The following is a 12,012-nucleotide window of genomic DNA, read 5'->3' as shown; positions in this document are numbered from 1 at the left end:
TGGAAGAGAATTTAGAGATTCATTTATTCATTTGACAAACATTTATTAAACACTATTTGAGGAGCTGGACATTCAGAGAGAAATGGTTTGAGGAAACTGAGATCCAGAGAAGGAATGTGAATTGTCTAAGATGACAAATCAAATTAGAGTATAGCCAGGAACAAAATGTGGTATCCCAGGCCATAATCCTGAACCCTTTTAATGCCTACCAGGAAGGCTACCAATGCCTGGGCCTGAACCTCTGGTGCACAGACAGATCTAGGTTTTATTTATTTATTTTTTAAGGTATTTGTGTTCTGAGGCTCATTACCAGCTCCCCTAAGCTTCCATAAGTCAAGCCAGTATTTGATGAACTTTGGAAACTTGGACAAAGCTAGAATCATCTCCTATCTGAAAATTCAATCCTGCAGATCTTCTCTTTGGTTCGGTTCATTGGCTAATCTATAGAGCATCATCTTCTCTGGGTACCACAGCAAAACTGGGCATAAGGGGAACTCCCTAGGGGCAGAGATGGTGTCTTGTCGATCTTTTTTGCCCCCAGTGCTAACACAGAAACCATCATGGAATTGGCTCTCAATGACCATTTGTTCAATGAATGAAAGAGCATTGCTCCAGTTAGTACCGAAGGCTATTTAGTTCTTACTGTTGCTAAATCCACACTCTGTGATGGTTGCAGAGTTGGTTTAAGATACCTGAATTCCACTCTGAAAGTCACAGTTCTTTTGACATGTCCATTTGTCACTACATCATTACAAGAGATGGTGTCTTGCTCCCATTATCACTGGCCAATACGAATATTGTCCTGCCTTACGCTGTCATCATGTGAGATATCGGCCTGGAGTGGTGAGGCTGAAAACTGGGCAGGCTGGGGTCAGAGATGGGGTCAACCCAGCAGGAGTTGTCAGATCAGAGCGGGGGTGAGATGGAGGTCAGATGGGAGATCAAAGTCCAGGAACTAGGCAGGTACATGGTCTGTCCCAGCTCTCCTGATGATAGTAGCCTGAGGCTGGAGCACCTTAGGAAAACATGTCATAGGCAGGTCTCCTGGGCTGACTTTCTGCTCAAAGATCCCTAGAGAGTTCTTTGTTGATCTGGGTCTGGGTTCCCTCCTGACAAAGTGGATACAGTCAACATTATTCGGCAGGCCGTGTGTTCACACTATCTGATAAGCTTTAAAATCCTGGAAGCAGCCTTATTTGTTTTAGTTGCATGGCCCCAGGCTTACTGCTAATTTTTAGATTCACAATTTTAGGTCTAATTCTGGCTGTGCATCAGAATCACCTGTGCAACTTGTTCAAATACAGATTCCCAGGTCCCACCCCCAGAGATTCCAATTCTCTAAGTCTGGGGTGGGCTGCTAACATCTTGAGAGGCTGTATGGTACCATGAGTGTGGAGGCCCTGGAGCCACCTCTGGTGTTCCTCAGACACAATGAACACAATTTCATGATCCTGAAATGGAGCAAAATGGAAAGACTGTAGGAGTCCTTTGGATTTGGTGTGCCATTTTCTAGCTGAGTGCCATTGGACAAATCACAGGTAGGAGATATTTTCTGCCTACTGCCTGCCCAGTATCCCTGTTCTAGAGATGGTTTCCTCTCTTCCCCCGCTCCACCTCCCCATCCACAGGTTTGGGAGAAGAAAAGCCAAACACACCCTTGATTTCACTCCTCACCCATGCTACAGATGATTCATTGGGGCAGACACCTGAACCAAGGTGAGCCAGTCACATCTCATCTCCAGTACCGTGGACTGGACGGAGCTAACGTCTTGCTGTCCGACTCTGGCTGCACGGTTGAACTGAGATGAAATAAACGAAGGAGCTGTTGGTGGTGGACATTTTCTACCAAGCATACCAGGAAAAAGAGCCAGTCAGTCTGCAGTGAGAAAGCAAAGCCAAGCCAGTTTTCGATTTCGCAGGGAGCTGAGATTACTGAGATTGCTGTCCCCAGCCTTGGATTCTTTTTAGCAAATTCCTCTTTGTGTTGAAATCAGAGGTAGGGTATCTCTCATTTTTTAGCTGGTGCCTAGAAAGCAAGCTGGACCCCCAGCAACTGATTCTCCCATGCTCAAGGGGTCCATTCCCAAGGACTTCTCAAGGGAGAAGCAAATTCAAGTGTCTTGATCTGGAGTCCTGAGGTCAAAGATCCCTAGCCCTTAGCTCTGGAGCCTCTGCTCCTACTATGAATGAGCTTTTGGGTCAGAGAAATTTAGAAACACAGAGAGGAAAAAAGGGCCTAGGGTCTTGAACACTAGTGTGGGACCAGGCCAAGCCTTTGGTGGGAGGGACCCCTATTTCTAAGTTTCCGTCATTTAAGGAGGAATCTCCTGGAGACCCACAGTCTCTTCCACCACCTGGTCCTGTTCTGTTCTTTTATATTCACAATTCCTCAGACACTGACAGCCTTTCCAAATTGAACGAGATTCCCCTCACGCAGCTGGACCTGGTTATTAGGACTTGACTCTGTCTCCTGGGGATGGGGGTTGGGTGGAGGAGCAAGAAGGTGAAGTACAGCTATTTCTGCCCTAGCATTTTCTAAGCTTCTGGTGTTTTCTTTACTTCATGTCACGGAGCTGATCGATGTTACTTCCCCAGCATTCCTTTTGATCAGTGAGGTATCAGTTCTTCCATTTTATAGACAGGGATGACATTTAGCTGATTTGTACCAGTAAAACTTCAAATGCTTGTTAATATATATACATTAAATATATGTGTGTGTGTGTGTATGTGTGTGCGTGTATGTATATATACATACACATACATAACTGATTGCTGCATCAAGTATATATATATATACACACACACACACACACACACACACACACACACACATAACCGATTGCTGCATCAAGTCCCCTAAGTGCCCGTCCAGGTTCCCTTCTCCCCACTTTCTTCCCTGGGATCCCCCAGATCTCTGTACCATCCAGCAACTAGAAGGTTAATACCTGGCACAGCAGGTATCTCCAGCACACTCACTGCTCTGAAACTTTGGCTTGAACATCTGGCATGTTTTTTGATTTGTTCCTGCCCCTGCCTCACCTGTTAGATATTTTAAACACCCTCCTGTTTACAGTTAAGGTTTAGAGAAGTTAACTAACTTAATTTATTCTTTTACTCATTCATTCATCCGTTCATTCATTCATTTAACTAATTTTTATTGGATCGCATCTTTGTGCCAGGCCTGGGCTCAGTGCGAAGATACAATGCTGAATAAAACAAACACGGAGTGTACAGATTAGTGCAGAAACATGAAACATTGGGAGGTAAGTAGATAAATATATAATAAAAAGCTGACTAGTGCTACAAAAAGAAAGAGCAGGGTGCCGTGAGAATAAATCATGCAGAGACCCATTTTTAGATGGGAGGCCTCGAAGAACTTAAGGCATCAATCAGACAAAGAGGGGGAGGAACTGTTCAGGCACAGAAGGCACAGCGTTTATGAAGAACATAGTGTGAAGTGAACTTGTCCATGGTCACCGAGGGAAAGGGCTGGGTTCTGGTTTCTGTCTGACTTTGAAGTCTGTGTTCTTTCTTTCCTCCTGGATTGTCTTGCCCTCTTTCATCCAGCCACCTATACTAGATCCTTGGGTGTGGACCACAGGTCTCCTGCAAATCATTGCTGTCCTGTTTATACCCCAAAATACTACCTTTGTGATATAGGGCACAGCTGTGCCTCTGCCGGAGGCTTTCTGACACCTCAGCAAGTACATCTATCACCAAACTGTGTCATCTAATCACAAGAGGTACAAAAAGAATATTAGAGATTTAGAGATTTAGCATGATGAATGTATTTGGTACTGCTGCATGGTACACTTAAAAATGGTTAAGATGGTGAATTTTATGTTGTGTGTATTTTACCACAATAAAAAAAAATTAAAGAAATATTAGAAAAACTGCATAAGGAGAGTCTCCTACAAACTAAACTCTATGAAAGGGATGGAAAAAGAACTTTCAGTCCTTAGGTACACACAGGGTCTGCCTCTGGTGCCAGTCCTGCTCACAGCCCCTCTGAAGGCAGCTTTGTGCGTGATCCCCCATCCAGCTCTACCACCTCCGGACATAGCTGAGTAGCCAAGCGTGGGCACTTGGCCCTAGGGCAGGAAATCTAGAGCAAGAACAGATGAACTGCACTGATGGATTTGAACCAAGGAGAACTTCTTGAAAAGCAGAAGGTGAGAAAGCCTCCCAAGAATGAGAGGTGAAGGCAGTAGAAACACCAAGAAAACATGGCCTGACTGTGGCAGACTGCTAATTGCTTCCCAGTATCTATTACCCTCAGTGCTGGTCAATGTTTAACAACTGGCTCTCCAGCCAGTTGTGATGGGGGAATGAAGGAATCCAGATTTATAATGTTCGCCAGTTTCTGTGGTGTGAATACTCTCACTAAGGCTGATTTCAAATCATGTCGATCAATCTGGAATTGGGGGGAAAATACATGCAATTGGCTCTCATGAGCCTCTATATGCCACCGCCAAATCATCTCTGTCTTCTGTTTACTAATAAGAAGCTCCCTTTGCATTTCATCAGGGCACGTGGTCACCTGGCTAGAAACTACTTTCCCAGCCTCCTTAAATTAGTTCTGGCCATATAAGTAAGATCTTGTCAATGGACTGTGAGTGGTGTAGGCAACTTCTCTGTACATTCTTAAAAGGAACACTGGTTGTCCCTCTTCTCTCTCTCCTGCAGGCTGGAATGTAGACACGGTGCAGATGAGGGTAATACCATAGAAGAAAGCAGAAGCAGCAAGTCGGAAGGGACCTGGATCTTTGGGCAACCTCCTGGAGCTGAGCTGCCTAACCACCCTGATCGGCCACTTACTTCTGTACTGTTTTCTGAGAAAAGTAAATGTGTATCCTTTTTAAGATTTTTATTTTGGAGTCTCTTTATTATGACACCTTACCCCGACCACTAACTAATACTTAGCCCTAGGACCATCTGGGATTTTATGCATTTTGTGGATATCCTTACCACAAAGCCCATCCTCCCTTTTAAGTTGTCCCAAATGAGTCTGTCTATAGTATAAGCAAAAGATTATTAGTTAGCGTAGGGTAGGTTATGCAGCAGAAATTACCCCATGATCTCAATGGCTGTCAACAATAAAGGTTTATTTTTCACTTCAGTGATATGATAGCTGCAGGTCATTCGAGATTCTGCTCTATGTCTTCGCAATCTGTGTCTCAGACTGAAGGAGCAGCCCTCATGTCAGTCTAGCGGTGGAAGGAAAAATGCCCTGATTGAACCCTGTAATGGGTCTTAAAGCTTCTGTTGGATGTGACATATGTCACTTCTATTTACATTCCATTCACCAAAAGAAAACAATGGCCTATGCTGACACCAAGGAGGCAGAGAGGTGTACTCCTCCTCCCGGCCCCCAATGCACTAACTCTTATTGCAATGGGCAGAGATGGGGGAACTTTTTCCCGAGAATCCAGCAAATGGTTGCAGATAATAATACAACCTATCACAAGAGAAAAAACATACATCATGTCAGGATAGGTGCTATTATTACTCCCATTTGCAGATGAGGAAACTGAAGCTTAGAGTGAGTAAGGGCCACACAGTCATATATTCCTATACTTGCTCTTAGAACTGGAAATTTCTGAGAAGCTCAGTCAATTTTTCTGCTATGAATCACATTATTGTTAATAAAACCTTGTAGATAGTCTAGAATACTCTCTGCCTTCTAGAGAGTATTTTTGGAAGTCAAGCTCAGGAGTCTGGGAAGAGCTCACTTAGGCTCACCCTACAGAAAGAGAGGACGAGACTGTAGACTATAAAGTTGGGAGGTTTGAGGGCTACTCCAGGGGCTCTGCCACTAAATCACTGTTCAACTTCAGAAAGTTATTTAACCTCTCTGGACCTCAGCTATCTATGTATGAAAGAGCTCAGAGTATACAATAAATAAGGCTCTAACATGCTATCTAATTTCACTTTTCTCAGTGGAACTCTAGGAGTCTCTCTCAAGAAGTCCTGTTCTTTATTTAAAAAACCTTGAAAGACATCCATCTATGTTCATTTATTTGTTCATTCATTCATTAATTCATCCACCCATTCATCTATTCATCAAAGGTTTATGGCATGTCCTCTGTATCAGACTCTGCTCTAGGCACTGGGGGCGCAGAGATGAATCGAGTCCAGTCTTTTGTCTGTTCACAGTTCATTGAAGGAGACAGACAGAAATACAGATAATGGTCAAACTGGTAGTAAGTTGTCTTAATTACAAAACATGGTGGTCAGAGCTCTGAAGGAGGTGTGCAAAGATGCACCAGACCAGAGAGGAAGTAGTTTTCTCGGCCTGGGTGTGGAGCCAACCAGTAAGGGGAGAAGAACAAGCTGGGAGGTGAACACCATGAGTTCAGACGGAGGCCTGTGGGACATGTGGGAGGAAGCAAACAGGAGGCAGTTGGATAGCTGGGCCTGAGGCTGGGGGGAGCTCCAGGTTCAGGATGTGGTTGAGATCATTTACAGTAAATGGTCTCTGAAGCTCGAGAGCACATGAGTCTGTGATTTTCCTTCTGTACACCATCCCTGAACACCCAGCAGCCTGACCGCACAGGGTGGCCACACACACCAACCTTTCCCAGGGAGTTTCCTGCAGCGGATTGACCTAAACTGGGTGCAACAGGGTACAAGTTGGCCCTGAGAAGAACAAACGTGTAGCACCAATTCCGTTTTATGGCCTTGTCTGATGCTGGAACACGTAGAGAGGGCACCAGGTCATTCTCGGTGCAGCGGGGAAATAAATCAGGCAGCGCCCTGCTTCCTGAGGCCCCAGCTGTGGAGGACAGAGCCTGCCCAGCTCTAACTGGGATCAATTACAGGCCATTCCCCTGCCTGCCCAAGCTTCCTTCCACAGACTCGTGCAGGCCTGGCCCCAAGAGGCCCTGTGGAGAAGCAGCTCTTGGGTTGTGTCATTGATAAGATGCAGAGCTCTAATCTGGACAGGGCGAAGAAGAGAGAGAGCTATTTGCCTAAGTGAAGAAGGTAATACTGATGATAATGAAACAACAGTATCCTTCACTGAATGCACTGGGCCAGGTACTATGCCAAGCGATTATGTGCATTCTTTCTTTCTTTTTAACAATTACCCCCAAAGTAAGTTCCATTGCTGACCTCATTTTACAAATGAGGAAACTGAGGCTCAGTGAGACTGAATGATTTGTTTCAGGCCACCTACTGAGGAAGTGATGGAGCCCCGAATTCAAACTCAAGTTTGTCTGCCTTCAAAAGATGAGTTCTAAAGAATGGCCAAGAAACAGAAGGCCTAGACATCCTGTTTTTCAGAGGCTTGAATTCAATAGGCTGTGCCACATCTTGTGTGATATGAAGCAAGTTACTGAGCTTCTGAAGCCTCAGTTTTCTCGTCTGTAAAATGGAGAAAACAGAACCTATCTTGTGACATCGTTATGAAGATTAAGTGTAACATATATAAAGCATGTATCTAAATGCTCGCTAAGTGGCAGCGTTATCATCAGCATCATCGCGACCCTCGTCCTTGCTTCTTACCACATTTGCTCATCACATTCAAATAAATGGAAGAGTGTGCTCAAAGGCCTGCAAGTATGAGAGCGGCAGCACATTTGGAAAACTGGAAGTGATTTGATATGTGTTGAAAGTGAAGGGAGGGATGAAGTAACCGAGAATTGAAGTTCAAAAAATAGACAGAGGCTGGATCGTGCAAGGTTTCCTTGTAAACCATAAACTTTATTCTGAAGTCAATTAGAAGCCACTAAAGAATTATAAACAGGTAGAGGAGTGATATAGTTAAATTTGCTTCTCAGAGAGATGCTTAGGGAGTCCTTCCTGTTCTCCCTTGTACGCTAGTGCATATAAGAGGGCCTAGGACAAAATTGATGTTCTAAAAATATTTGTGGAATAAGCTTGCCCAAAGTTACTGTTTTATCCAGGCCTGCTTGATTTTGAGAAACCCTGTTTGGAAAGAGGGTGTATTTTAGGGATAATTGTAGATGCTGTCTATGGAAAGCCAAGAGCAGAGACTGGAACTGGGAGATAATCCTGGATCCAGCTGGCTACAGGTCTTCAGCAGACATGATGTAAAGATCATCATTGGTGCAATCTGCTTGAACCTCATATACCTGGCCTGTCTCATTCTTTGTTTCGGCTTCCCAGTGGTTTGCAACGTGGTCCATTGTAGCCTCACTGGCTCTCACTACATTGCGAACTTTCCATCTAAGATTCTTTTGCTAAGTGGCTAATTATTTGTTTCTTAGTTCAAAATCTAAGAGAGAGAACCCGATGAGCTTAAGCTCATCTTTTTATGTAAAATGAGTCTGAATGAGGAAGACTTGAATATCTGAATGGATCCCATTAGATAAAAAAGAAGGGAGAGAAGATAGTTGTTGGGAAGGCCATCAGTAGTGACCACCATGTTATACAAAAAATTTATTTAATCATAAGTTGTGATATGTGCTTTGAAGAAGTACAAGTGCTAAGGGAGTCTAACAAGAGGACCAAAATTAGATTGAAGGTGGGGTAGGTTTTTTAAAGGTCAGTGGATTGCCGGCTCTCAAGTCAATGCTATGTCACTTAGAGTACAAGCTAAGCTGCTATAACAGAGTTCCAAAATACAACAGCTTAAATGAGATATAAGTTTATTTTCTCTCAGATGAGAGTAATCCATGGCTGGCAGGATTAGCTCTATTCCAAGGAGTTGTCTGTGTTCCAGGTAGGTGGGCTGATGCTACTGTCTTAAAAGATGGCTCCTATTTCTGGGTCCATAGCACCACAGGTAAGACCGAGAAGTTGCCACATCACTTCTGCTCACATCTTATTGGCAAGAACTCATAGTGCCACATCTACCTGTAGGGAAGGCGGAGGAACGTAGAGTCCAGCTGGGCAAACATGTTTTCTGTTATAACTCTGGAGTATGTTAAAAAAAAAAAAGAAAGAAAGAGGGAAAGGAGCTCACTGTGAGCAATTCAAAGTCTCTGCTTCAGGTACCCTGCCTTGGTGGAAGAGATGGAGGACTCAAGTGGTTCTAAGTAGTTAGATGGAATAGGGAAGTCCAGTAAGATGAGGACAAAAGGTGTCCACTAGATTTGGCATTTAAAAAGTTTTTCTAGCCAAATTGCAGTGGGTTGAGGATTAGGAGTGAGGATATGAAGCCGGAAGTGTAAGACAACACTTTTGAGTTAGAGAAGGGAAGGAAAGAGAGGCAGAAATAGCCAAATCTAGAAAAAAAGATTTTTTTTTGAAAGTTGGGAGACTTTGAGAATGTTTACAGGAAAAGAGAATTATTTTAGTAGAGAGAGTTTGAAGATGTGGGAAAGAGGAGTTAGCACCCTGTACTAAAGATAACTCTCAGAACAGACAATGATCAGGGACCAAGAGCACAGATGCAGCGATGAGCCTGGAACAGAAAGAGATATATTTCTTCCAAGACGAGAGGAAGGTAGTGAGGATGAATGAAGTGGTTATATTTGTGGGTATAGGGTGAGGTGGAGAGTAAAGCCATTCCTGCCCAATGGCTCCGTTTTCTCAGTAAACCGGGAGAAAAGAGTTCCTGAAACAGAAGAGGTATTGGCAAATCAGAAAAGAAGAAATCTGTGCATTCATGCATAGATCAAGTCAGATTCTGGGTCACATGGCTCGTTCTACTCCAGCCATTCTAGCTTCCTGGCTTTTCTTCTAATAGGCCAGGCACACTCTCACCTCAGGGCCTTTGCACTTGCTCTTCCTTTCGCCTGGAATGCTCTTCTACAGAGAGCTGCATCGTTCTTTCTCGTGTTCTTCAGGCTTTTGCTCACATGTCACCTCATTAGAGAGGTCTTCCTGGACCATGCTACTTAAAATTGAAATTCCATCCCCGCCCCTGGTTTCATCAATTCCATTCATTGCTTTATTTTTCTCCATAGAACTCATTATTATAATAAATATTATATATTTACTTTAAAAATTGTCTTTTTCCTCCTATTAGAAGTTAGAGACATGTCTCAGAGATTCTATATGTTTTGTTCACTGCTTATTCCCTGCGACTTAGAATAATGCCTGCACCAGTAGGTTATCATTTGTTGGGTGAATAAATGAAAACTACCATTGTGATTTTGGCGACTTATCTTTTTAGAAGCCATGGTTTGTGTGTTTTGTTGCTCTGGTAATACAGCTTTTATTATTTCAAAATTATCCTCTTTAATCTCATTTAATGATTTAGTCTTAAATTCTATTTCGTTTTCTTCTTCTTCTTCTTCTCCTTTTCCCCCACTCCCTTCTCCTTCTTCTTCTTCTTACTTCTTCTTCTTATCAAGTGATGTTTTGTTGTTGTTGTTGTTGTTAGAAAGACTTCAAAGATTTTTTTTTTTTTTAGGTTCAAAATCATGTTATCTGCTAAGAAAAAAGGATGAGAGAAAACCTCTAAATGGCCTTGGAGAATTGTTTTCTCTCAAGCAAAGAGTTCTGTCAGGCAAAGCCATTAGTTCTGTCGCACATTAACTCATGATTAATAAAAATAGACACACACATATCTACAAAACAAACAACCTCCCCAAACACACACACACACACACACACACACACACACACACACACACAGAGCCTTCAAAGGCCAGTTAGAGCTTGCCAGGCAGAGGGAACAGCTATTGCAAAGGTGGGTAGTGGTGGACCTGGTCCTTCTGGTGAACATAAAGAAGGCCAAGTGTGGCTTAGAGAGTGTGAGAAAGAGAGAAAGAAAGAGAATGAGGTATGGCTGATATTTGATAATAGCAGAGAGGTAGGTGGAGACCAACTTAGGGAAGGCATTGTAGGTCAGAGTAAGAAATTAAGTTTTTATTCTAAATGTGACAGGAAGCCATTGAAAGGCTTAAGCAGGAGAGTGATATTTTTAAACATTTGTAGTTTTAAAAGCTCACTCTGGATGCTGTGTGGGAATGGATTGCAGAGGAGCAAGGGCGGAAGCAGAGAGGCAAGTCAGGATACCATTGCCACGTGACCTAGGAGCCGACTGATGGAGAGAGAAAGAAGTGGGCCGATTCGGGATGGGAGCTCGGGGGAGAAGTCATTGGTGGTGATATAGGTTTGTGAAGTCAGTGGCAGACAGATGGTATTTAAAAGCCATGACCTAAGAGATCATCTAGAGAGAGTGCAGAAGAGAGACAGGAGCTTGGGGTTCCCTGGGAACATACCCACATTAGGCAAAGTTGTGTGGGAAGCAGGAGCCTGGGGAGGGCAGGCCATGCCAGGGTCCAGAGCAGGGGTCCAGTGGGGCAGATAGAGATGACAAGTGACAACCACAACAAACAAGTACAACATGTAAGAATTCTCAGAGATCCTTGGGAAAGGAAACCTGGTACGAGAATTTCCTGAAGTCTTAGAGACTGAGCGTTCAGATTATTGCTGCACCTGCATTAAAGGGAAGTGTGGCCTGCCAGCAGGAGAAACAAGAGGATGTTTGGGTTCCTCCTCTTTCCATGGGTTTGTCACCCCCACCTATCATGAGCCTCCTGTGCCCAGCTCAGAATAGCTGTGGCATGAATGAGGGAACAGAAAGTCTCACAGGCCTTGTTCACAATGTCTAAAAAGGAGACTGTCCAAATAATGAATCTGCAGGCAGAAAGGAAAGGGGACACCGAGAAACCAGAACTGGATGGTTCCTAACAGCCCAAACTGCGAGCTCTCTTCAGGAATCTAACAGCGGTGTGCTTTGCTGCTGCCCTGAGCAAGAGAACATTTTGCTTCTCTCTTCCAGAACTGTGGAGAAATCCATTGATCCCCAAGCAGAGCATCCCAGCAAGGTCACAGCACAGACGGGGAACCATATGGAAAGGGATTTCTCAGAAGTCCCCAAGGAAGGAATATGCTGGCTTCTACTTCCCTCTGAGCTCCCTCGGCAGACTCCCGGCCCTGGCCGCAACTCCTCCCCGCCGCCCTCCGCCAGGGGTGGTGAAAGAGCATCAGAGCCAGCAAGGAAGAAGGGACCAGGAGCACATGTGGTGGGTGGTGGCAGGGGTGGGAAGGGAAAAAGACTAGAGTGGGAAGGGATGGAGCTTCTGCACCCTC

This window comes from Pteropus alecto, unplaced genomic scaffold (assembly GCF_000325575.1).
Source record: "Pteropus alecto unplaced genomic scaffold, ASM32557v1 scaffold39, whole genome shotgun sequence".
Lineage (NCBI taxonomy): Eukaryota > Metazoa > Chordata > Mammalia > Chiroptera > Pteropodidae > Pteropus > Pteropus alecto.
Note: the sequence above shows the minus strand (reverse complement) of the source record.